This window comes from Lissotriton helveticus, chromosome 5_1 (genome assembly GCF_964261635.1).
Source record: "Lissotriton helveticus chromosome 5_1, aLisHel1.1, whole genome shotgun sequence".
NCBI classification, from domain to species: domain Eukaryota; kingdom Metazoa; phylum Chordata; class Amphibia; order Caudata; family Salamandridae; genus Lissotriton; species Lissotriton helveticus.
Window position 1 is genome coordinate 1987021008 of NC_136065.1, and position 24510 is coordinate 1987045517.

Below are 24510 nucleotides of genomic sequence, written 5' to 3' on the forward strand. Positions count from 1 at the left end.
GGCGGAACAGGATCTGCATATTCTGGGACTGTGTCGTCCAAATAGGACGAGAGAAAAATATCAGCTGCGGTCGGTTTATGACGTAGCTTGGTCGGAACTAATGGTGGCGGAAAATTACTGGATGCCTCCGGGGTTGCTTTTGGCAAGCCCTCGGCAAGAAGAGGGTACATACCCTTAATAAGGGCATTCCTCTGTCTGTCTGACTGTTCGGCTTTAACTCGTTCACCTATTTCGATTAATTCCCTTTCTTGGGCTCTTTCTGTGGATTCTCTACTTAATTCTGACTTTCTGATTTCTTTTTCGGTTCTTTTATGAGATTCTTTGCGCCATAACTCGATGGCATCTTTCTGTGACTGTCTGGCTTTCTTTTTCCATAATACTTCTTCTACTCGCATGATGCACTCGCATCCCATGTGCCTGATACAGGCCATCTATATTTCTCTTCTAGATCTTTAGTATACTCGACCCATAAGTCTAGATATAATATGGCACTTATGCCATGCTTGTGATACATAAAGTGACCTGGACTGTCCCTAGGCGGGACAGGAACTGCTTCCTCGAGCAGACCTTTTCTAGTTCTTAACTGACGTAACTTGGAGAATAGAGGCATGACGTAAACTGGGATCTGGACACAATACAATACACAATGAACACAATAATGACTGAGGAAACAACTCATTCATACCATGACATTGAAAACACATTGAAATGACATTTAAAATAACAGTTCGGACAGAAACATTACCTGGAACACTGAGAACAGAAACACATGAATTTCTCGAGAACAGAACTTACTAGAATTACTAGATGCACTGCTGAAACAGTACGAAACATACCGGTCTCATAAAGAGACACGTCAGGACCCGCATCCACCTAGGTGGACACTTCGTGTTGGATTTGCGTACCCAAACCCACGGACAAATTAATTGACCCTGTCTAGATACTACCCCAGCAACGGTACTCACCGGGCAGCAAGAACGGAAGGCCTCGGACTGGACTGGACTGCTAGGACGACGGACTACGAACTTCGGACTTCAGTTACGGGTGGGCCTCCGGATACCTCGGACCTTGGACTCTCGGCTTGGGCTCTGGTCGGGACTCGCCGCATTCCTCCACCGCCTCGTCTGGATGCTGGACCGCAACCTCCGTCTCCTCCGTGGGCCTGAGGGATACTTGAAGCAGAAATATCTGCCACTGCGCAGGATGGTTCCGTCACGACTGCAGAGGATCAGGGGGCTTGCGTGGCTTCTCCGGCGCGTGGGGAAAGGGCAAGTCCCTGTTCGGGCGCCATTATGTGGTAAATAAATAATTAAATACCTGTTCTATTTTTGACTAGATATACAATAACAGATAGCTCAATAAATAAGAGTCAAGATTCGAGGTATCTTGAGTTTGCAGGTTTTAATACAGCATAAAGGACAGCAACAGGACAACCTGCACGGGAATAGGATGGCAGCTGCCGGGGGGGCAGGATCGGGACAACAACTAACTTTAATAACAGTACATAACATATATATACTAAAACAATTGCATTACAGTTAATACAGTAGGCGTAGCAGTGGGCGGAGTTCGTAGCAGTCGCGAAAGATAAGGCATAAAGTAGGTGTAACAAGAGGCGTGTACAGGGCGTATACATAGACATGTGATGTAAATGTAACAGAATATGTCATAAATGGGGCGGAAACATGGAGGGGGCTACCTAAGGAGCCGGGACCTCTGACCTAGTGGTGCGCGCAAGCTGGCAATGACGTGTTACTAGGGAGAACTGGGGGCTATGACTTCTGCGCTAGAAGAAGAGACTAAAGTCTGGAGAGTCAGAGCGACATGTACCTAAACACTATCTAGTATCTGATGTTTAGAGAACATGTTGATAGAATCCAAAAGTTATCAGGGTAAAGGCTAACAGACTCTAAGACTGGTGCATGCATTATTCTATATGTAGTGCGTGTTGAGGAATATTAAATGACCATTAATACAGTATTTCTCTTACATGGAGACGTAAAGGCTAGACGATGACTGAAACTATTGATGCGATTCAGTAGCTTAGGAATGCAGAGAAGGAGGGCTGGACTGATAACTAGAATCATAACATACTCTTGGCAGACTGGCAGGCAGAGCCAGATCGAGCCGGGCACTGTGAGGCAGGAAGTAAGTGAAGGGTCAGGGATACAGGTGGGAGCTGTATCGCTCCTCAGCGAGGGTTCAGGAGACAGGAGCTGAATCTGGTGTCCGGGCCCTTTTGAGGCCTAGAGACGGGGACTTTATTCTGAATTAACGTGCACACTGTGAAACGTGGCAACATAGCTTTACATAGGCCTAATACTCGTAGCTTTCACGAGAACTGGAAACTTGGCATACTAAAGTTGGACACGACTAGAATTGCGTCTTTAATCGATCATAAGGGAATACATATGCATATTAATCATGCACATATAACATAGGATGGGGAACACGTAGGGACACAGAACATGGCAAAATTTACTTTTCCACACATCTTTTGAGAGATCTCTTATTAGAAGGAGACTGGTTGGTCAAACTAGATCTCAAGGACGCTCATTTTACCATCCCGATGGCCAAGGAAGATCAACCCTTCCTTCAATTTATTTGGAAGAACCGACTTTATCAATTCCAAGCTCTCCCTTTCGGCCTGTCATCAGCCCCTTGTTGTTTGACCAAAATAATGAGAGCAGTCGCTTCATCTCTGAGAGAAAAGGGTATTCGTATGATTATATATCTAGACGATATCCTTATTATGTCTCAAGATTATACTCAAATTCTTCAGGATCTCAAAACTGTTATGGATCTTTTAGAAAACCTAGGATTCATTGTAAACAAAGAAAAGTCAATACTGTCCCCCTCAAAGTCCATGGAATTCCTAGGTTTCACTGTAGACACCACCAATTGCCTTCTCCTTCTTCCTCCTCCGAAGATTTCCAAAATCAAAAAAGAGATAAGACATGTCCTCAAACATCAAAATCTTTCTTTAAGAGAACTAGCCAGACTTTTGGGTCTTCTCTCATCCTCCATTCAAGCCATCTTTCCAGGCCCTCTAAATTATCGAGCCATTCAAAGGATAAAAGGAAAAGCTTTAAGATCTGGTCTTTGGTACGGAGACCGTGTTTTCCTGAACCAAGAATCCATTTCAGAACTAACCTGGTGGTTGGAGAATTTGGATGCTTGGAACGGCAAAGCAATATTTGGTTCAACATCAGATTTTATTTTGGAATCAGATGCGAGCCTTCATGGCTGGGGTGCCTGTCTCCTAGATCAAAATACTGGTGGAGTCTGGTCTCAAGAGGAGTCTTCTCACCATATAAACTACCTAGAACTGACTGCAGGCCACTCTCTTCAAGGCAGATCAGTTATTCTAAAAATGGACAATATGTCCGCTGTTGCCTACATAAACCGCCTGGGTGGAACAAAGTCGGAAGACTTGTCAAATTAAGCCAAAAAACTTTGGATCTTCTGTCTGGAACACAAAATATCTCTAAGAGCAGAATACCTTCCAGGGGAATCCAACCTTTCTGCAGATTGGAATTCGAGATTCCTCTTGGATCATTCTGATTGGAAATTCAACACCTTAGTGTTCAGATCCCTCAACTACTTCTGGGGTCCCTTTCAAATAGATCTTTTTGCAAGCAGGTTGACTTTTCAACTAGATCTTTATTACAGCTGGATGCCCGACCCGGGTGCTCTAGCAGTCAACGCTTTTCTTCAATCATGGGTGGGAGTCAACGCTTATGCCTTCCCTCCCTTTGCCATGATCCGGAGAGTCCTCCAGAAAGTGAGACATCAACATGCCTCAATGTCCTGATAACTCCCTTTTGGCCTTCCCAAGCCTGGTTCCGAACTACTCTAGAGATGTCTTACGATCTTCCTTTCCTGATTCCTTCTCTCAACAACCTTCTCACCGACATAGACGGTCAAATTCACCCTCTTGTTCAAATAGGGAAGTTGAACCTTCTTGCCTGGAGAGTGTCAGGAGATCCAATGATCTCGCAGGCTTTCGTCGACAGCTTCAACTCTCCTCGGAGAATCTTGGGCCCCGGGAACACACTACCGGTATAACAACATTTGGAAAGTTTGGTTACGTTGGTGCTTGGAAAGGGACTTGGATCCGGTGGAAGCACCTATCGTTGATATAGTCAATTTTCTCGGAGAACAATTTGACAGGGGTCTAAGTTATAGATCTATCAATTGCTATAGATCGGCTATTTCTGCTGGTCATTCCTTGGTCAACAGTAAGATGGTAGGTAAAAATCCTATTATTTGTAGAATTCCTAAAAGTATCAGACTTAGAAGACCTCCAAAACCTAGATATCAATCTTTGTGGGATGTTAAATTAATTCTTGACCTTTTCTATAGTTGGCCAGATAACTCACTTTTGAACAGAAAGAACCTTTCTATCAAATTAGCTACCCTTCTTTGTTTAATTTCATGTTGTAGAGTTTCTGATGTTAGAGCTCTAGATATTTCTTATAGATCTTATGATATGTTTGGTGTTAAATTTCAACTCCACAGAAGGACTAAAACTATGTCTGATTCTATTTTCTATCCTCGTTTTGATATTTGTAAAAAACTTTGTGTTGTTGATTGTATGAAACAATATGATTCGAGAATGCATACTCTTCGCCCTTGTGGTGTTGATCAGTTGCTTATTTCCTTTGTTAAACCTCATAAGGGTATCTCCTCTGCCTCTATTGCAAGATGGGTCAAAATTGTTATGAATTTTGCTGGTGTTGATTTAAATATCTTCAAACCACATTCTATCAGAGGTGCTATGGCCAGTAAGTCCTTTTGGTCAGGAGGTAAGTTGGATGATATTCTTAAAGCTGCTGATTGGTCGAATTCTAGAACTTTTGCTCATCATTATTGTAAACCAATCACTCATATGTCTGATGTTGTCTTACATGGCTACCAACATGCATAATGGTAGCCTCCGGTCTTGTAATGAAATTGCGATTCTCCTATTAACATGACTAGAGAATCTGGATTTCATTAAAGACACGGAGGCTAACATTATCCCTCCCACCCTTCCCTGGGTGGTTGATGGCTGATCTTTTTGCTTACTGTTTATTTCATGTATCAATCAATCAATCAATCATAACACTTGTATAGCGCGCTACTCACCCGGAAGGGTCTCAAGGCGCTTGGGGGAAGGGGGCCGCTACTGCTCGAACAGCCAGGTCTTGAGTTGTCTCCTGAAGGCGAGGTGGTCCTGGGTCAGCCGAAGGTGGATGGGGAGGGAGTTCCAAGTCTTGGCCGCCAGGTAGGAGAAGGATCTGCCTCCGGCGGTGGCTCTTCGGATGCGTGGTACGGTGGCGACGGCGAGGCTAGCGGACCGTAGCTGGCGGGTGGGCGTGTGGAAGGTCAGGCGGTTGTTGAGGTACTTGGGGCCCAGGTTGTGGAGAGACTTGTGTGCGTGGGTGAGGAGCCTGAACGTGATCCTCTTGTTGACGGGGAGCCAGTGCAGGTTCCTCAAGTGGCCGGAGATGTGGCTGCGTCGAGGGATGTCCAGGATGAGTCGGGCAGAGGCGTTCTGGATGCGTAGTAGTCTTTTCTGTAGCTTGGAGGAGTCCAGGATGAAGCCCAGGTTACGTGCGTGGTCTGTCGGCTTGGGGGCGGTGCCCAGGGCTGGGGGCCACCAGGAGTCGTCCCAGGCGGAGGGTGATGGTCCCAGGATGAGGACTTCCGTCTTGTCTGAGTTCAGTTTCAAGCGGCTGTTCTTCATCCACTCGGCGACGTCTTTCATCCCTTCATGGAGGCTGGTTCTGGCGATGTCGGGGTCTTTGGTGAGGGAGAGGATCAGCTGGGTGTCGTCGGCGTAGGAGATGATGTTGAGGTTGTGTTGGTGTGCGATGGCTGTGAGAGGTCTCATGTAGACGTTGAAGAGGGTGGGGCTGAGTGATGATCCTTGCGGGACGCCGCAGATGACTTCGGTGGCCTCGGAACGAAACGGGGGGAGGCGGACTCTCTGTGTTCTTCCAGCGAGGAACGAGATGATCCACTTCAATGCCTTCTCTTGGATGCCGGTGTTGCTGAGGCGTTGGACTAGGGTGCGGTGGCAGACAGTGTCGAACGCGGCGGAGAGGTCCAGGAGGATGAGTGCCGCTGTTTCCCCGTTGTCGAGGAGGGCTCGGATGTCGTTGGTGGCTGCGATGAGGGCGGTCTCGGTGCTGTGGTTGGCTCTGAAACCGGACTGCAAGGGGTCGAGGGATTCGTTCGTCTCGAGGAAGGCGGCAAGCTGTCTGTTGGCGATCTTCTTGATGACTTTGGCAGGAAAAGGGAGGAGCGAGATGGGGCGGAAGTTTTTGAGGTCGGTGGGGTCCACTGTTGGTTTCTTCAGTAGGGCGCTGAGCTTGGCATGCTTCCAGCTCTCCGGGAAGGTGGCGGTGTCGAAGGAGGTGTTGATGACGTCTCGGAGTTGGGGTGCGATGGTGGAGTCGGCCTTGTTGAAGACGTGGTGGGGGCAGGGGTCAGACGGAGATCCAGAGTGGATGGTGTTCATCGTGCGGGCTGTGTCTTCGGTGGTCACTGCGGTCCAGGTGCGGAGGGTCGTGGTGGGGTGCGTTGGTTCGATGGTTGGGTGCGAGGATGGTGTGCCGAAGCTGTTGTGGATGTCGGCAATCGTGCGGTGGAAGAACGAGGCGAGGGAGTTGCAGAGATCTTGTGAAGGGGTGATGTCGTTGTTGCCGGTGCTGGGGTTGGAGAACTCCTTGACGATGCTGAAGAGTTCCTTGCTGTCATGGGCGTTGTTGTCCAGTCGATCCTTTAGTGATATCTTCTTGGTGGTGCTGGTGGTGCTTGCGGGTCGCGTGTTTGAGGGCGGTCATGTTGTCAGTGGTCCGGTCGAGGAGCCAGGCTTTCTCGAGGTTGCGGCAGGTCTTCTTGGAGTCCTTGAGTTCGTCGGTGAACCAGGGGGCCTTCTTGCTTCTGGGTTTGCTGGGAGGGTTCTTCAGTGGTGCGAGGTCGTCGGCGCAGGCTGTCAGCCACTGCGTGAAGTTGGGGGCTGCTTCGTTGGGGTCCGGAGTGCTGGCAGGTGGGTTCTGGCTGAGGGAGGTGGTGAGCTGGTCGGTGGTGATCTTGCTCCAGCTTCTGTGAGGGACCTGTTGCGGGTGGTGGTGGGTAGTGGTTTTTCTGAAGCTGAAGTGGACGCAGCTGTGGTCTGTCCAGTGAAGTCCGGTGAAGTGGCTGAAGGCGATGTGCTTGCTGGATGAGAAGACGGGGTCAAGCGTGTGGCCGGCGTAGTGGGTGGGGGTGTTGACCAGTTGCTTGAGTCCGAGGTTGGAGAGGTTGTCCAGCAGGGTGACGGTGTTGCGGTCCTTGTTGTTCTCCAGGTGGAAGTTGAGGTCCCCTAGGAGGATGTAGTCGGCGGAGGGGAGGGCGTGTGGGCTGATGAAGTCCGTGATGTCTTGGCTGAATTGTGTGCGTGGTCCTGGGGGTCTGTAGATGAGGGTGCCTCTGAGGGTCGTCTTTGGGTCGGTGTGAATCTGGAAGTGGAGGTGCTCGGCGGCGGCGAAGGTGTCGTTGGAGTCGGTCGTGATGCGGATGGTGTTCTTGTGGACGATGGCGATGCCTCCTCCGGTCTGGTTGATGTGGTCCCTCCTGATGATCTTGTATCCATCCGGGATGGCGATGGCGATGTCGGGGGCTGAGGAGGCCTTCATCCATGTTTCAGTGAGGAACGCGACGTCTGGTGAGGTTGTGTCGAGCAGGTTCCAGAGTTCGACGGCGTGTCTGTGGATGGAGCGGGTGTTGAGCAGGATGCACTTGAGGTCGCGGCTGGGGTTTGGCTTTGCGGGCGCGGTGCATGTTCGGAGGCAGGTGAACTTGCAGGTTGTGCAGGTGAAGGGTCCGTGGAAGCGTTTCGGGGCGGCTTGGCAGCAGGCAGGGTTCCGGCCGGCATTGAGTGCGTTGAGGGCGGCGGCGTTGTAAGTCTGTCGGGTCGTCTTGCATCGTCGGTGGGGGCCAGGGGTCCTGGCACTGGGCGCGGTCCAGGCGCAGACGGGCTTACCTTTGGCGCGCCTTCGGCGCACAATTGGCGCGCCCGCTGCGCGTGACCGCTGCGCGTGCGCGCGGTCGCCATTTATGGCGAAGTGGGAGGGAGGGAGGAGCAGCTGGGAGGAGGGAGCGGGGAGGGCACAAAACAAAAGGGGGCAAGTACGCTTGGACGGCGGCGGGAAGCGGGGAGCGGGGCGGGCAGGCACAGGGGACTGGGTAACAGAAACAAACCTAATACAGCAGCGTGCAAGGGGACAACAGGGACAACAGTACAGAGGCAATAACTACAATACAATAATACACTTAGGAAGGAAAAACAGATTATTCAGGCACACGTCACACGCAAATACGGCGGAGGGGCGAGGCAGGCACAACGAGGCTACGGGCAGCAGCGAGGCGGGGGCACACACACAGCTGGTGGCCGTGCGGCGCGGGGGTGTCCTGCGAACAGGTCACACTCACCTGCGCCGCGCGGTCGCCATTTATGGCCAAGTGGGAGGGAGGGAGGAGCAGCTGGGAGGCGGGAGCGGGGAGGGCACAAAACAAAAGGGAGCGTGTCCGCTTGGACGGCGGCGGGAAGCGGGGCGGGCAGGCACAGGGGACTGGGTAACAGAAACAAACCTAATACAGCAGCGTGCAAGGGGACAACAGGGACAACAGTACAGAGGCAATAACTACAATACAATAATACACTTAGGAAGGAAAAACAGAATATTCAGGCACACGTCACACGCAAATACGGCGGAGGGGCGAGGCAGGCACAACGAGGCTACGGGCAGCAGCGAGGCGGGGGCACACACACAGCTGGTGGCCGTGCGGCGCGGGGGTATCCTTCGAACAGGTCACAACCATGTAATATGCAATGGTGAACTTGCTATGACAATAAACATATTTTAATAAAAGAAATGTTTATTTGAATTCATAATGTTCCTTATCAGGATTAATCTTTGTATATATTTCTTAATGTTCCTTGTCAGGATTAATCTTTGTTTATCTTTCTGGATTTATTTACACTTCTTTTCTTTTCAGATAACCTCTCGTGAACTCATGTTCCTGATTCTTTCTCTACGAATCTTGGAGATTTCGTTTGTCCTTCATCTACCTTGATTTTGTGAAGTCTCATCGTTGAAGTTTTTATTGGGACATTTCCTTTCTATCCTTTACTCCTTATTTAAAAGAGGCTGATTGCCTAGTGCTTACTGGAATTGTTTTGTTAAGAATGTTCTACATGGAACTATTGCTTTGTGACATATGCGGCTGTTTGGAGTCTGCATTAAGAGTTATATGCATAATGTTAGCCTCCGTGTCTTTAATGAAATCCAGATTCTCTAGTCATGTTAATAGGAGAATTGCAATTTACATGCGAGATATTGTCATGTACATTTTTTGGGAGCTGCATCATCAAGAGCATTAGTTATCGTGGAACCATGCATATTATATTTCTCATTTGGGTTTGAACTTAATTTCTTTGTCTTTCATTAAATTTGAGTTTAAGGAGTAGGAGTGATCTGTTATCAATAACAGGTGGCTCTAATTGACTTCGGGAAAGGTTTTGTTGAGGTTTTGCTGTTGATTTGGCCTACAAGTACATAATGGTCAGACCAACCAGAAGGACTTACATGCACATGCTCGGATTACTTACTGGTAATCTTCATTACTCCGATTGTCACTTACTCATCCCAGCACTTAATCAAGCAGCAAATGTGCCCATTCACTGTCCTTCTAACCTCACACTCAAACTGTTTGCTTTCAATATTCCTGGGTGGAGGAACTACTAATAAATCCCCTTTCCGCCTTAAATACTTAGGGGTAGATTTACAACTTCAGGCACATCCCTGCAAATCAGCAGGGATGCGCCAGAACAGATGCGTCACGGAATCCCCCCCTTGCGCCACCACAGAAGCATCACATTTACAATGAGGCGCACCATGGTGCAATGAGGGGCAGATGCGTGATGCATCTTTTGGCGTACGGGCAGTGCATTGTTGGAGTCGCTTCGTGAGCACGACACAAATCCTGCAATGCATAGGGGCCGCCCATACTTAACGTGGTGCTTCACTCCTTACGCCTGCTTCAAGGGTTTGATGCAGCAGCATCGTCAAACTGACTCAGTGAAATCTTGCAGATTTCACTGTGTCAGTTTTACAGGGCTTACCTGCGAGGGAACGCCCACCCTGCGACAGAACGCCCACATGAAACCTGATGCCGGTTTCATGTGGCGCAGGGCTTTACAACTTGATGCATCTGCCTAGATGCGTCACGTTATAAATAAGTCGCAACGTGGCGCATGGTTTACGCTGCCGCTGTGTCACAAAAGTGACGTAACTGTGGCATAAAAGTGTCGCAAGGGGCTTGTAAATCTGCCCTCTAGTGCTTCCTGCCAAGCCCCTGATGAAGGACACAGGACAGAGAGGGCGGGTCAGGGGGAGGGGGGTCATAGGTACTTGTAACAGTAAGTGAGAATCCGAGTAATGAAGATTACCTGTTAGTAATCTGAGCATTACCTCCTCTTCTCCTTCCCTTTACTTACTCTTGGAGGTCTGCCCAAGCAAGCTTTCCTTCATCAGCAAATGAAAACACCTCAGGATATTTCTTAGAGGAAAATGGCACTTTATTATTCTTACATTCATTCGCACCCTATGTCATAAACAGAATGTATGTCCTTTACTCAAAATAAAAGAGTACCTCAGGATGACAAGGAGCTTCAGACTACTCTAAGCCAAACTCCAATTCGGTACCATAGGCCACATTTAGGGGGTGATTACGACTTTGCAGTGCAAACTGCAGTGCAACCTCTCCGCCGAACGTCGCCCCACCCGCCTGCGAGATTAAAATTTGCAAGTAGTCTGGCAAGCTTGCAGCGTGGTGGTCCCATGGTGGTGTTTAAGGCACTGTATTGGGATTGCACTACAAGGTTCCTGCACAAAGTGAACTCGATAGTCCATGCCGTGCAGGAACCTATGTGCACACACACACAGGGGGGCACGTTATGTCCCACTGTGCCTCCACATGCGGTGGAGGCACAGGGGGCCCTGTAGGTCCCCCTTTGTTTCCTCTCTGCCCGAATGAGAACCCTGGCAGAGAGGAAACTTGTAAAATGCATGGTGGGTCCGTGGCAGTCCCACCAAGCATATTGCAGACTCTGAATGCCGCTTCCGGAGCTGGCGGTCCAAGGGCGGTCCAACTGCCCAGGTCGTAATCAGGCAGTCGGACAGCCGGTCTGTTGGTGGCTGGATCTGCCACCACCGCACCACCACGAGTCTGGCGGTCCTCGGACAGCCAGACTTGTAATCAAGCTCATAGTCATTTATGCAAAATAAACTTAGATGGACACTCCTGCCTATTGACCCCATGAAGCTGCCATTCCTGTAGTAGGATGGGCTTTAATCACATCTGGAATCTCTTTACCAGAATCTTGATATGCTAAGGAAATACAGACTTCACCCACCCAGCCAGTGTGGGAGAGGATGGTTTCGTCCCTTTCTTACTGGGCCGAAACTCCCTAAAAGAGCATCTGAGACTCAATAATCCGCAGCCCTCTTAAAAAAAATCTGCTCTGCTCTGACCACAGAGAAGGGGTATTAAGGGATCGGAACTGTCTTTATTCTGTTTTAAAACTGAAAGAATCATTTTTTGCCTTCTGTGGAAGTCTGAATTGACCTTCGGGATAATGTTAGGATCAAGGGTGAGGATTAATATCCTCAAATAATCGTCTATAAGGATGTCTATACACAGGAGCTCTTAACTCCCACAGGCTTCTAGCCGTTGTGATGGCTACTAAAAAGAAAACTTTCAGAGTGACATGACATCTTTCAGAACAAGCATTGGCAAAACCAATTGTTCTCGCCTATGCAAGAGCTATTGCCTTTGCCTATATGTTTTAGCAGTATGGTACACCAGAGTGGCTGCTGTCCAGCATGGTTAAAAATTAGAAGGGTAAAGGAGAGTGGCATGGAGTCCAGTGTCGAAAAGTGAAGTAGAGTTAAGTGTTATGGAGTGGTGTAGAGTGGTGTGGAGTGGCATGGAGGGAGTAGAGTGTTGTTGAGTGGAGGGGTGTAGAGTTGAGTGGCATAGAGTGGAGTACAGTGTCAGAGTTGAGTACAGAGGAGTGGCATACAGTGTCTTGAAGTGGTGTAGAGCACAGTGGAGTGGCATAGAGGGTGTTGCAAAGAGTAGGCTAGAGTGTTGTAGAGTGGAGTGGCATAGAGCAGAGTAGATTGACAGAGTGGAGTAGTGTGTCATAGAATGGCTTGGAGTAAAGTGGCATGGAGTGGCATAGAGTGAGTTGAGTAGAGCGTTGTGGAGTGGAGTAGTGTTGCAGAATGGCATAGAGTGGAGTAGAGTGCTGTAGAGTGGCATGTATTGGAGTAGAGTGTCAGTAGAGCTGAGTTTAATGGAGTGGAGTGTCATGGAGTAGTGTATCGTGGAGTGGAATGTCATAGAGTGGAGTGTGGTAGAGTGGAAGAGAGTGGCCTAGGGTGAAGTGGTATAAAGTACAGTGGCGCAGAGTAGATTGGCATAGAGTGCAGTGGCTTAGAGTGCATTGGTGCAGAGTGCATTGGTGTATCGTGCAGTGATGTAGAGTAGCGTAGAGTGCAGTGACAGAGTAGCGTAGAGTGCAGTGGCATAGATTAGAGTGATACAGACTCGATTGCAGTGCCGCAGAGTGGAGTAGAGTGGCATAGGGCGAAGTGGCATAGAGTGGAGTGGTGCAGGGTAGAATGGAGTAGAATGGAATAATGCAGGCTAGCATGCAGAGGTGTTTATTAGAGTGGCGTAGAGTGCAGGGTTGTACAGTGGTGCAGAGTAGTGTGGTGCACAGAGCAGTGATGTAGAGTTGAGTGGCATGGAGTGCAATGGTGTAGAGCGACGTAGTGTGCATTGGTGTAAAGTGCAGTGGCATAGAGTAGAATGTTGTAGAGTATAGTGGCGTCATAAAGTGCAGTGGTGCAAAGTAGCTGGTGTAGGTACCATGGCATAAGGTGCACTGGTTTAGAGTAAAGTTGTGTAGAGTACATGGGCATAGAGTGCAGTGGTTTAGAGCACAGTGGCATAGCGTAGACTGCAGGGGCGTAGAGTGGTGCGGAGTAGAGTGCAGCAGCGTAGAGGGGAGTACAGTGGCATAGAGTAGATTGTTTCAGAGTAGAGTGAAGTGGGGTAGAGTGGTGCAGGGTAGAGTGGAGTGGTATTGAGTAGTGGCGTAGATTGTATTGTTGTAAAGTTCAGTGTTGCAGAGTGGAGTGGTGCAGAGCTGAGTGGCCTAGGCTGGAGTGGTGTAGAGTACATTGCAGAAGAGTACAGTTGTGCATAGTAGAGTGGGGTAGAGTGTGCTGGTATAGACTAAAGTGGTGCAGAGTAGAGTAGCGAGGTCTGGAGTGCAGTGGCGTAGAGTGCAGTGTCATAGAGTCCAGTGGTGCACTGTAGATTAGAGTGGTGTAGAGTGCATTGAAGTCGAGTACAGAGGCATAGAGTAGAGTGGCACAGAGTAGAGTGGCACAGAGTAGAGTGGTGCAGCACAGAGTGGCAAAGACTAGAGTGGCATAGAGTAGAGTGGCATAGATTGCATTGGTGTAGAGTGTAGTCAAATAGAATGATGCAGAGTAGAGTGACAGAGTGCAATGGTGTATAAAGCAGTGGCATAGAGTAGAGAATATAGTGGCATACAGTGCAGTGATGCGGAGTTGCCTAAACTGGATTGGTTTGGGGAAAGTGGTATAGAAAGCATTGGTGTAGAGTGTAGTGGCATAGAGTGCAGCAGTGTAGAACAGAGTGGCATAGTGTGGCACAGACTGCAGCGGCATAGAGTAGATTGTTTCAGAGTAGAGTGAAGTGGCATAGATTGGAGTATCAGAATGCAGTGAGGCAGATTAGATTAGAGTGGCTTTGAGTAGGAGGCATAGAGTAGAATTATGCAGCGTAGAGTAGATAGGCATAGAGTGAAGTGGCATAGTATACAGTGTCACAGTGCAGTGGTGCATAGTAGATTAGAGTGGCATTGAGTGCAGTAGAGTGGTGTAGAGTAGCGTAAAGTGGCATAGAATAGAGTGGCATAGAGTTCAGTGGCAGAGTGCAGTGCTGCAGAGTTGAATGTTTTAGGTTGCAATGGTGTAGAGTAGTGTGGCATAGAATGCAGTGGAGTATAGTGGTATTCAGTGCAGTGATGCAGAGCACATTGGCATAGAGTGCCATGGCTTAGAATCTATTGGTTTTGAGTAAAGTGGTGCAGAGTGCAGTGGCGTAGAGTGAAGTGGCCTCGTGTGGAGCAACAGAGTGTTGTGGCTCAGAGTGGAATAGAGTGGCGTAGACTGCAGTGGTATAGAGTAGACTGTTTTAGAGTAGTTTAAACCAACAATTTGGAACCCATGTTGGTAGGCAGGGCCACCCATGCTGTAATTGGCAAAAGCTGAGAACGCCATAAGGCCACCCTACTCCCCAGGCATCTCATTACCGCTCCCAGGTTACCCTCTCATAGGTCCTCCAGCCTGTGTTATATGTATGCTCCGAGGTATTAACCTCCTGAGGCGGAAGCCGGGAGCGATACTCTGCACTTACAATTTTTAAAATCTATTTTGAGAGTCACTAATTAATTGTTTTGCTTTTAAATCGCACTGTGAACCATGTTGGAAGCGTGAGTGTGTTGATTGAATAACCTTACCATCCTCCATCACAGCCTCTTGCCACGCAGCGGATCTTAGCGCTGCCGAGGTAACTCAGCTAAACAATTCTTGCCGCCATTTCCCGCCGCACCCCAGGGCCACGCCCCTTCCACGAGGCCACGCCCCCGACTACTTCAGAGACGAGATCTGACAGCGTCTTGCAGAAGACTTAACCTCCTGAGGCGGATGCCGGGAGCGATACTCTGCACTTGCAATTTTTAAAATCTATTTTGAGAGTCACTAATTAATTGTTTTGCTTTTAAATCGCACTGTGAACTATGTTGGAAGCGTGAGTGTGTTGATTGAATAACCTTACCATCCTCCATCACAGCCTCTTGCCACGCAGCGGATCTTAGCGCTGCCGAGGCAACTCAGCTAAACAATTCTTGCCGCCATTTCCCGCCGCACCCCAGGGCCACGCCCCTTCCACGAGGCCATGCCCCCCGACTACTAAAGACGCGATCTTACAGCGTCTTGCAGAAGACTTAACCTCCTGAGGCGGAAGCCGGGAGCGATACTCTGCACTTACAATTTTTAAAATCTATTTTGAGAGTCACTAATTAATTGTTTTGCTTTTAAATCGCACTGTGAACTATGTTGGAAGCGTGAGTGTGTTGATTGAATAACCTTACCATCCTCCATCACAGCCTCTTGCCACGCAGCGGATCTTAGCGCTGCCGAGGCAACTCAGCTAAACAATTCTTGCCGCCATTTCCCGCCGCACCCCAGGGCCACGCCCCTTTCACGAGGCCACGCCCCTTCCGCCTCAACGCCTACACAAACATAAACTATGTGTATCTTTCGGTCGCGCAGCGAACGCGACGTTTGCGCGCCGAAGGCGCGCCTAAGGCAAGCCCGTCTGCGCTCGTCCGCGCCAGCTCCGTGCCTAGGGCCAGCCATGCTGCCACTCCCCACCCCGCGCAGAGACTCACATGGACCAGGACACAGCTTCTGGACATTGGTAAGAAATCCTGCAGCTCGTCCAATAGATGCAATCTGCCTCCCCTTAACCCTCACCCTACGCAATATAAATGTCACAATTGCCAATTCAATCTGCGCCCCCATTGGACTTGCCCCCAGGCCTGCACAACCAGTCATCCCTCTCCCATCAAAAACCACTCTATGGGATTGGTGAATTGCCGTTCCTTACCCGGTCACGCCAGTGACATCTGGTTACTACTTTCTTCCACCTCCTGGGATGCTCTATTTCTAACGGAGACCTGGATTAAGGACTCCTCCAACCCCGATATATCTCTCGCCGTACCCCCCGGCTACCACTTCACTGGCATATGCCGCGAAGGCCCCAAAACAGGCGGGGGAATCGCAGTAATCCTAAAGAACCATCTGAACATCACGTCCAGGAAAATTTTGAATATTGAGCCCATAGAGGCACTTTACTTCTCCATCACAGACTCTACAACAGCCATTGCCTCTGGGATTTTAGTATACAATCCCCTGAACACCCCCCAAACAGCCATCTCTGACCTGCTGGCAATCACCGCTGATCTCTCTATCAAACACCCCCACTTTCTGGTACTGGGAGATTTCAACCTCCACGTTGATATAAGCAGCTGCAACCGCGCCAGCCACTTCCTACAATCAATGGAAAACCTAAACTTGACACAAAAAGTTAAGGGCCCCACTCATACAGCAGGTCATACCCTTGACCTCATCTTTTCTAACAACGAAAAATTGACAATCCTGCAAAGTCTGCCTCTGACATGCTCAGACCATTTCTTAATCCCATTTGTGATTCACTCAACCCAAATTGCCAATAAAGAGGTTGCCATCAGAACTCAAAGAAGGAAATGGCACAAAATATCATGTTCTATCTTAGAACAACACTACCATAACAACGTAAACCCGTGCCCTGACGACCTTAATGTAGCGGTTCACACATTTAACAATGATCTTACTACGGCCATTGAGAAACTAGCCCCGCTACAAGCCCTCACCTCCCGCAGACAAAAACCGTCAGCTCCCTGGTTTACTCAGGAACTTAGAGAACATAGAAGCAAATGTAAAAAAATGGAACGAAAATGGCGACAGGCCTATGACTCAGAAGCCAAAGCGCTCTACAAATCAACCCTTAAAGAATTTCGTATACTTAAACGTAACTCAATGAGAACCCATTTCGCAGAATCTATTACAAAGGCAAAAAACTCTTCCAAAGCCCTTTTTAACATTGTGAAAGATTTTACCATGCCCAATGCTATGTCCACTTCTGTCCCCCCTTCCCAAGAACTGAGTGAAAACCTATCAGACTGTTAAACCTGAGTCGGGTCGGGGACAATCGATATTTGCCCGGCGGTATTGCCTCTGTGACCCTCGAATTATTTAATAAATGAAGAGGCAGGCGCTGGAGACTGGAAAGCAGGAAACGAGGTTTTATTCTCTCCGGAGGAGAACACAGCAAAACAGACAGCAGGTATCGTTCTGAGGTGCTCTAGCTTATGTCTGAGGCCTGGCCCCTTATATACAGGGTTTTGCGGTTTTTATTACAGTTTACATACTCATGACAAAGCTTTGATGTACGGAAAGACATTCCCGGAATCCCCCCTCCGGGCCCGTTCCCACACACATTTACAGTAGAGGTCCCCACCCTGGTCACAACAGGTGATGAGTATCGCGCAGCTGGATATTCCGTCAATTCATGGAATGCGGGGTTCGATCGGATCTCATGGGGTGGGGGCTTTGATCAACCCGGGGATCCTTTGATGGGGGAAGCTTTCTATTGTACGGGGAGGGGCAAGGAATAGTATCGGCAGAGCTGGGTGCCGGCCTGGGAACGAGGAAGACAAACGGGCACACGAGGAAAAGGGGTTTTGCATCAAAGGGCCGGGGATCATGAAAGGGAAGAAGGGAGGTGTTGCGCTGGGAACAGGATGAGGGCCTGAGGCAGAGCAGCGCTGAAGAGGGGTTTATGATTCAAGGCAGGTGCAAGCAGGGGGTTGATCAGCGTGCAGGCTTGGTGAGGGCGAAGGGCTATGTCAGGGGCCAGCGGCATGCAAAAGGGTTTGTTCGGCTCAGGGCATCTTAAAATGGCGGGTGCGCACGACAAAAGTGTGGCATCAGGGGAAGAGGCAAGATGGCGCAGATAATGTTCACCAAACCGCACTAATTTTCAACAGTCCTCCCTTTAACATATTCAAGACATCTTGCTGGTTCATTTTCTACTCGGTTCTATTGTGGTGGGCATGAGAAAGAAAGCAGTAGGAACCCTAGATGAAAGAGTTGTAAACAATACATTTTAAGATTTCTAGTTTTTGGAGGCGGACCTATTGATAAACTTTGATAAACTTGTTTAGCAGGAAAATCATAGAAATGCAATACAAAAACGATTCTGTAGCGAGAGCAGCGAGTACATTTCATAATGTGAACTGATAGGTTATTACATATATCAGATTCGGATTGGAGCATAATCAATACAATGGCGGCTGGGAGAGAAATGAGGCGCAGCAGAAACGGTGATTGAGGATGTCAAAATGTTCGCAGTTAACGAGTTCTCAGTATTCTTTGTTGTCTTTCGTTGGCGCTGTGGAGCACCGGCGGTGGAGCTACGGGTCCAGCTCTATTCTAGGTCTCGCGTTGCAGGGCACGACCTTTCCATCGCATTCCTGGTCGGAAAGGTCCTTTTCGCCCTGTGTCCTTTGAGGTGATTGTCAAAAAGTTCGGATGGAAGAAGGGTGCATGTGAGCAGTCCTTTCGGGTAGGTCGGAGGAAAAAGGGGGATGGAGCAGAGCCAGATCGGGTACAGACTAGGGGGACGAAGAATTTCAGATAGGCAGGCTCATGACCGAGTTCAGAGAGCGGGGACTTGTCGGCAAACACTGGACATCGAGCAGGGGCATCAGGTCGGCCCTTTCTTCTCATTTTGTCGAAAACAGTGCCTCGTCCTGCAGCTCTTTTCTGTCGTGGTCTCGCCTTGGCCAATGTCGCAGGTGTTCCATAGTCTGCAGTCAGGCCTCGTGCTCCCACATCCGGTCCTTCTCTCTCCCGACAGCCGTACCCTTAAACGAGTTTGAAAAGACAGTCTTTAGAGAATTTGCAGAGGAAGGTAATCACAAAAGTCTATTTCTCTCCCAGCTCCAGGCAGAAATGAAAACGTCCGTTATATTAGGGTTCACAACTAACATATAAATGACCGATGACGGGCCTGTTGGATTTACTATGACTTTCCTGCACAATTATTTATTACAGTTACGACAGTTTATCTGATGGAGACCCACCTTCGTAAGACGAGCCTGACAAAGATATGCCGTTCTCTAGGGTTTTATATTTACCAAGGGTACTGTGTGCTATCGACATGGTACTAACGGACATAGGCTAAACATTTCCTTTTTATCAATGCGTCCTGCTTTTCAACTAAACATTTTTTCACTTTCGGCAGGGTTCAATTTAACGATCTCTTCACTTTGGTCTAGTCTTTTAACCTTGTAAAACATCATTCTGGTTCCTACGTAGCCTCCTACGGCCTGATTACTTAATTAGAAAAGACAGGGGTTTTATGGGAAACAACTAGGGACATAGAAAACTTGTGGTAAGGGCGTAAATCGACCCATCTCTCACAACCGGGAATGAGGGACAGTTTCATAACTCCCGTCCGGAGCAGCTGATATGGGGACAGGGGCGTTCATGGAACATGAGGGTGTTTTGATAATTTTTACTGTTTGGGTATTGCGACAATTCGGGGCGGGGAAGGTCGCGTATTCTGAGGCCCTTTATTATAGCACAGGAGCCGCTGACTTGTAGTTCCCTTATTGCGGGTCAGATTAGGGAACCTCAGTCGTCTTACCTGTCCTTTCCCTTACGGCCCAACCTCGGTTTCATCGACTTTTAGCAGGAAAGGAGAGGTAATGACACGGTCTCAGGGTGATGGTACTAAAGGCAAGTTTTGTGCAAATACTGACGGTATTTGAAGCCAATTGGGTGGTGTGCTAGGGGTGGCGGTTTGCCAATTTCGGTGCTAGTCCTTTAGGAGAGTGAGAGTGTGGAGGGGAGAGAGAGAGAGAGAGAGAGAGAGAGAGAGAGAGAGAGAGAGAGCAACAATAGGCTAGACAGTACACGTGCAACGTAGGGAGCGGCCGTGTATTTAAGATAGGCTATTCAGCTCATTTCTCGGCACAAGGCATTTCGGGTCGGTGTTAGTATTTTGGATACATGCGGTTCGGGACGGACGAGCATTAGGTCGGGTACGGGGGGCATGCATTGACAAAAAGGAAAAGGGGGCACCATCGTGTCGCCCTCCCAGCATTCTTGGTCCATTGACCAGTTGAGTCAGCGCTTCAGTCACACACAAACGTTCTCTCATAGTTTCATTCACACGCGACTTGTGTCCATTCACGCATCATGGATTAAGGGTGATCATTATTCATCGAGTCATCCTATTTGCTGGTTTGTCTGTTACATTAGTAGTTCGTGGGTGTGCTTAGGTGCCACCTTGCGACGCTAGTCTGTTTCGTGCATCAGACATGGCAAAGCTTCAGAACTTCGCCACACCTCGGCTGTGATCTCTGATGTAACCTGCAGAGGGAGGGAAAAGGGGGGAGGGGGACAACATACAGGCATATAAAAAGCACGGGTACGAAAGTTTTTTTTTTTACTTACCTCATACTCGTCTTATCTCCTTGGGATAGAATCCCGGGGGTATGGTTTCTGGGGTCGGGAGGGGGGAGGGGCAGTGTGCCCTTATAGGTCGGGTGTAGGAAAACGTTTAAGAAGAAAACCAAAGATCCATGTGTGAGGTATCCAGTTGGTAGGTGCATCTAGCTATCGGGGTCCTTAAATCTCCTTCAACGCTGTGACATTCTAAGGTTCATTAGTTCTTTGATTAACTCTGTTCCTTAGTACCTTCGAGCGTTGTACTTCATAACATTTACATCGTTTCATATTACCCATCGTTTACATTACGTCATTTCGTTTTTACCCATCCCCAGAAGTCACGGTCTTTCTCCATGCGCGAGTTCCGGAGCCAGTCGCATTTTTGACGGTGGAGTGTCGTGTCTCAGTTTCGATCCTCCATCCGGGGCTGGGCAACCATCTTCTTTCAACCTTAAAGAGAGAGCAGAGTAGGGTGCACAGAAAAGAACTCTCCCACCGATCCCACATTTTCTTTAAAATAAAGCATGCAATACCCGTTCATAGTTTCGAAAACCTTTATTTTGCAAAATCATAGTATGTGGATTCATAAGGGTGCGGTCGTATTTGGTCGGGCACGGCAATGGCTAAAGTGCGTACTGTGGGGGTGTCGTATTTGCAGCAATAAAGACGTTAGAAAGTTTTAGTAATTCATTTGTAGCAAACTAAAACGTCTATCAGTTGGCCGGGGGGTTCGGGGGCGTTTATTTCATAACTTAGAAGCATAGTCGGACTAGTTGCAACCAGATTCCTACATGCATACCGTGTGCGTGCGTCATAAATGAGGTTATACATTAGCTATAAAAATATAATACATCGTACATTGGTAATCAACATTTTTAACGGGATCCTTTCACAATGTTCGTCGAGTGAGCTCTCCTTGTCTTTTCTAGCCAAGTGTACAAAGGATCATATAAGTCTCAGAACATCAAGTTTATATTGGTGCGAAGGAACACCACGAGGTGTTCGTAAGTTCCTATTGATACCAGCGCCATTTTGGGCAGGGCCGGCTCAGTCCGGAAGTAGCATCAGGGGGAAATGTTTCCCATAACTGGCAGTTGGACCAGAGTCCTTTTCGGCAGTTCAAGAATTCATGCTAACAGAAGGAGTGGCAATGTCATGCCTGTTTCGTTAGTGATCAAGGCGGTCGTCCCTTACCGGAAGCCTGCAGAGGCCGAGGGCTCCTCCGGGGACTTTTGTAGAATCTTCAAGGCTGCGGAGATGCTGTCGGAGGTGGGGGCTCGTGTCTCGTCGAGTTTGCAAGAGTGGAAGAGACCCTTCGGAGTGAAAGGAAAAGGGCTCTGTTTTGTGAAAGCGGGACGTTCGGCTGGGGTGCAGCTGTGATGCCCCCACCTGGGGGGGGCGAGGGAGACTCGTTCGCGCCGTCTCCTTCCCCCGGTGCACTCCAGGCTGCTCTTTTTCATCGGCCCGCACGATGGTCTCTCCATACCCTGTGCTCCATAAGGCCCATGCCCAGTGCTACGGAGATATGGCCACCTGCGGCGCACATTCGGTGCTGCGCAAGTATCGGTGCAGTCATTGCATATTCGGTGCTCCGAAAATATGGGCACCATTGCACGTTCGGTGCTGCGCAAGTATTGGGGCACCATCGCCTGGCTGGGGGTGTTCGGCGCTGGGCCGGGGGCTGGGAGACCTCCTATCTATGGAGGTGGGAGAGGCTCGTCCGCGTCGCCCCTCCCTCCCAGCCCAGCTTGGACTAAATTCCATGGAGGTATGAACAGGACGTCCCGCCGCCCAGAGCTGCTGCGGCTGTCACAGAGGAGAAAAGGAAAAAAAGGTGTCTCGTTCTTCTCTGGACCGGGCTTCCTTAGGTTATCGGCTGCAGCCGGACTCAGTTGGCCCCGGTTCCTGGCCATTGGTGGCCGGACCAGGTGGACATGTGGCGGGACTGCCTGAATCTCTCATGCGCCACCATGGCCGGGCCGGGAAGGCATGTGGCGGGACTGCCTGCAACTATCCAGGGCCGCTGCGGCCGGACTCTGCTGGCCCCTGCCTCTCCTCCGGCTTCCCCATATGTTAAGATTTCCTGACCAAGAGTTGGCAGCAGGGCCCGCCTTATATGGGTTGCCGCTGGTTGGGCGTAGCCGTAACCCTGCCCTACTTTGGAAGGTTCCAGAATGGGGGGGGCGAATGTTCCATTGACTTTCATGTTCTACAGTTTACCGTTCTTGTTTTTCTAGTGTTATTGTGTTTTTCCTTGCTTGTTATGTTAAAATAAAAGTTCGTTTTTATCAGTGGCTTACTGATTTCGTTTCCCATTTCTTTCTTTCCAGGTTGTTTCATGCTAGAATTTCTATCAACATAGTTTATGTAACATGGAAGCACGTGCAGGGGGATGACGCAGATTTACGTACGCATAAACTCAGACGGGGGGTAGTAGAAAAGTATGACACACAAGATCCAAAGACAAACATAAAACAGTGATTATTTGGCCAAAATTATCTTTTTCCGTCTGTTTAATTTAGCGCTAGGCTGGGTTCCCGTTTTTATATTGTCCGACCTAGGAAAACTCGAACATGTCGCTGAAATCGTTCTGGCGGAACCTGTGCCATCGGGCATAATCAAACGTGGTGGTTCTATCTGGTCTGTCCGTGCGAGTCGGATTTTTCTTTGCCTCGCGCTTTTTCTCATTCTGCCGGTCTGTCATTCCTGTCGGCCCTTTGCCCTTACTCACGCTCAGTAGAGTCGGGCATTTCGCCAATGCATGATGAACATCGCCTCCTGGATGTCAGCTAACAACTTAAAACTGAATACGGACAAGACCGAGGTCCTATTCTTTAATCAAAAATCACCAATCCCCTCCACCCTCTGGTGGCCAACTGAATTGGACCCTCCCCCTGAACCTGTTCATACAGCCCGTAACCTTGGCGTCCATTTCGACACTGCTCTCTCCAGTAAGACGCAAATTAATAAAGTTACTTCAGCGTGCTTTGGCAAATTACGCATGATAAAAAAAAATATTCCTTACCTACCATCCGACTCCCGAAAAACAGTTGTCCACTCTCTCATCACAGCGCACTTGGATTACGCAAATAGCCTATACGCAGGTGCCCCGGCTTATCTCATTAACCAACTTCAGAGAGTACAGAACGCAGCGGCCAGGTTGATTTGTAACATCCCATTTCGCCACTCTATCACCCCACATCTGATCAAGCTTCACTGGCTCCCAGTAAGACGCCGCATCCAATTCAAAGCCCTCATCCTGGCCTTCAGAGCGATGAATGATCGAGGTCCTCTTTACCTGCGCCACAGAATCAAACACTCACAAGCCTCCCGTAACCTCAGATACAACCACCTCCGCCTTATGACCTGCCCCCGCTTTCGCCTGGCTCGTACGGGTGGAAGAGGCTTTGCAGTGACCACCTCCAAACTATGGAATCAACTGCCCATTGAATTAAGATTCTTGACATCGGAACCTCTCTTCCGAAAAAAACTCAAGACCTGGCTCTTCTCCCTTATCTAAAAAATTTCCAATCGCAGCATTCTCCCTCACCCCCTTGTAGAGGGTATATCTTCAGCGCCGGGACACCTCCGTTGGAGGTAGCTGTGCGCTATACAAACTACTAAATAAAATAATAATAAAAAATAAATATTTAAATGTATAGCGGACTAATCCAATCCCCATGTTGCTTATCCCAGGTAGTTTCCGCTCTGGTGACATGGGGAAATCATGTATTAGTTTTATTAATATTAAGTCCTGACACCCATCAGAAAAATCAGACAATAGCTGCAACATGTATGACAGGTCGTATCCCCATCCATATAATATAGCAATAGGTCATCTGCGTATGGAGATGTACTATGTTTGTGCTCCGCCGGGATGATGCGCCTTCCTTGGCCCTCTGCCCTACACACTGCAGCCAGCGGCTCAATAGCAAGAGCAAAGCGGAGTGGGGAGAGAGGTCATCCCTGGCGAGTGCCCAAAACACATGATATTCTTAAGAAGTAGTTTGAGCAGTCTTCACTTTGGTTATCATTTTGGTATACAAAAACGGATCGACTGAGTCCATTCCCAAACCCATCCTCAACATAGCTTCTTCAAAGTAAGGCAACTGAGTAGTGTCAAAAGCCTTTTCCAGGTCAACAGAGATTTCAGATTTTCCAGGGGTTACAACAGTATCCACACCGTACTATACCTTGTAAAGTCGTCTAAGTTTAAGAGGTGTGTTACGTGCAGAGATAAAGCCATTTTGGT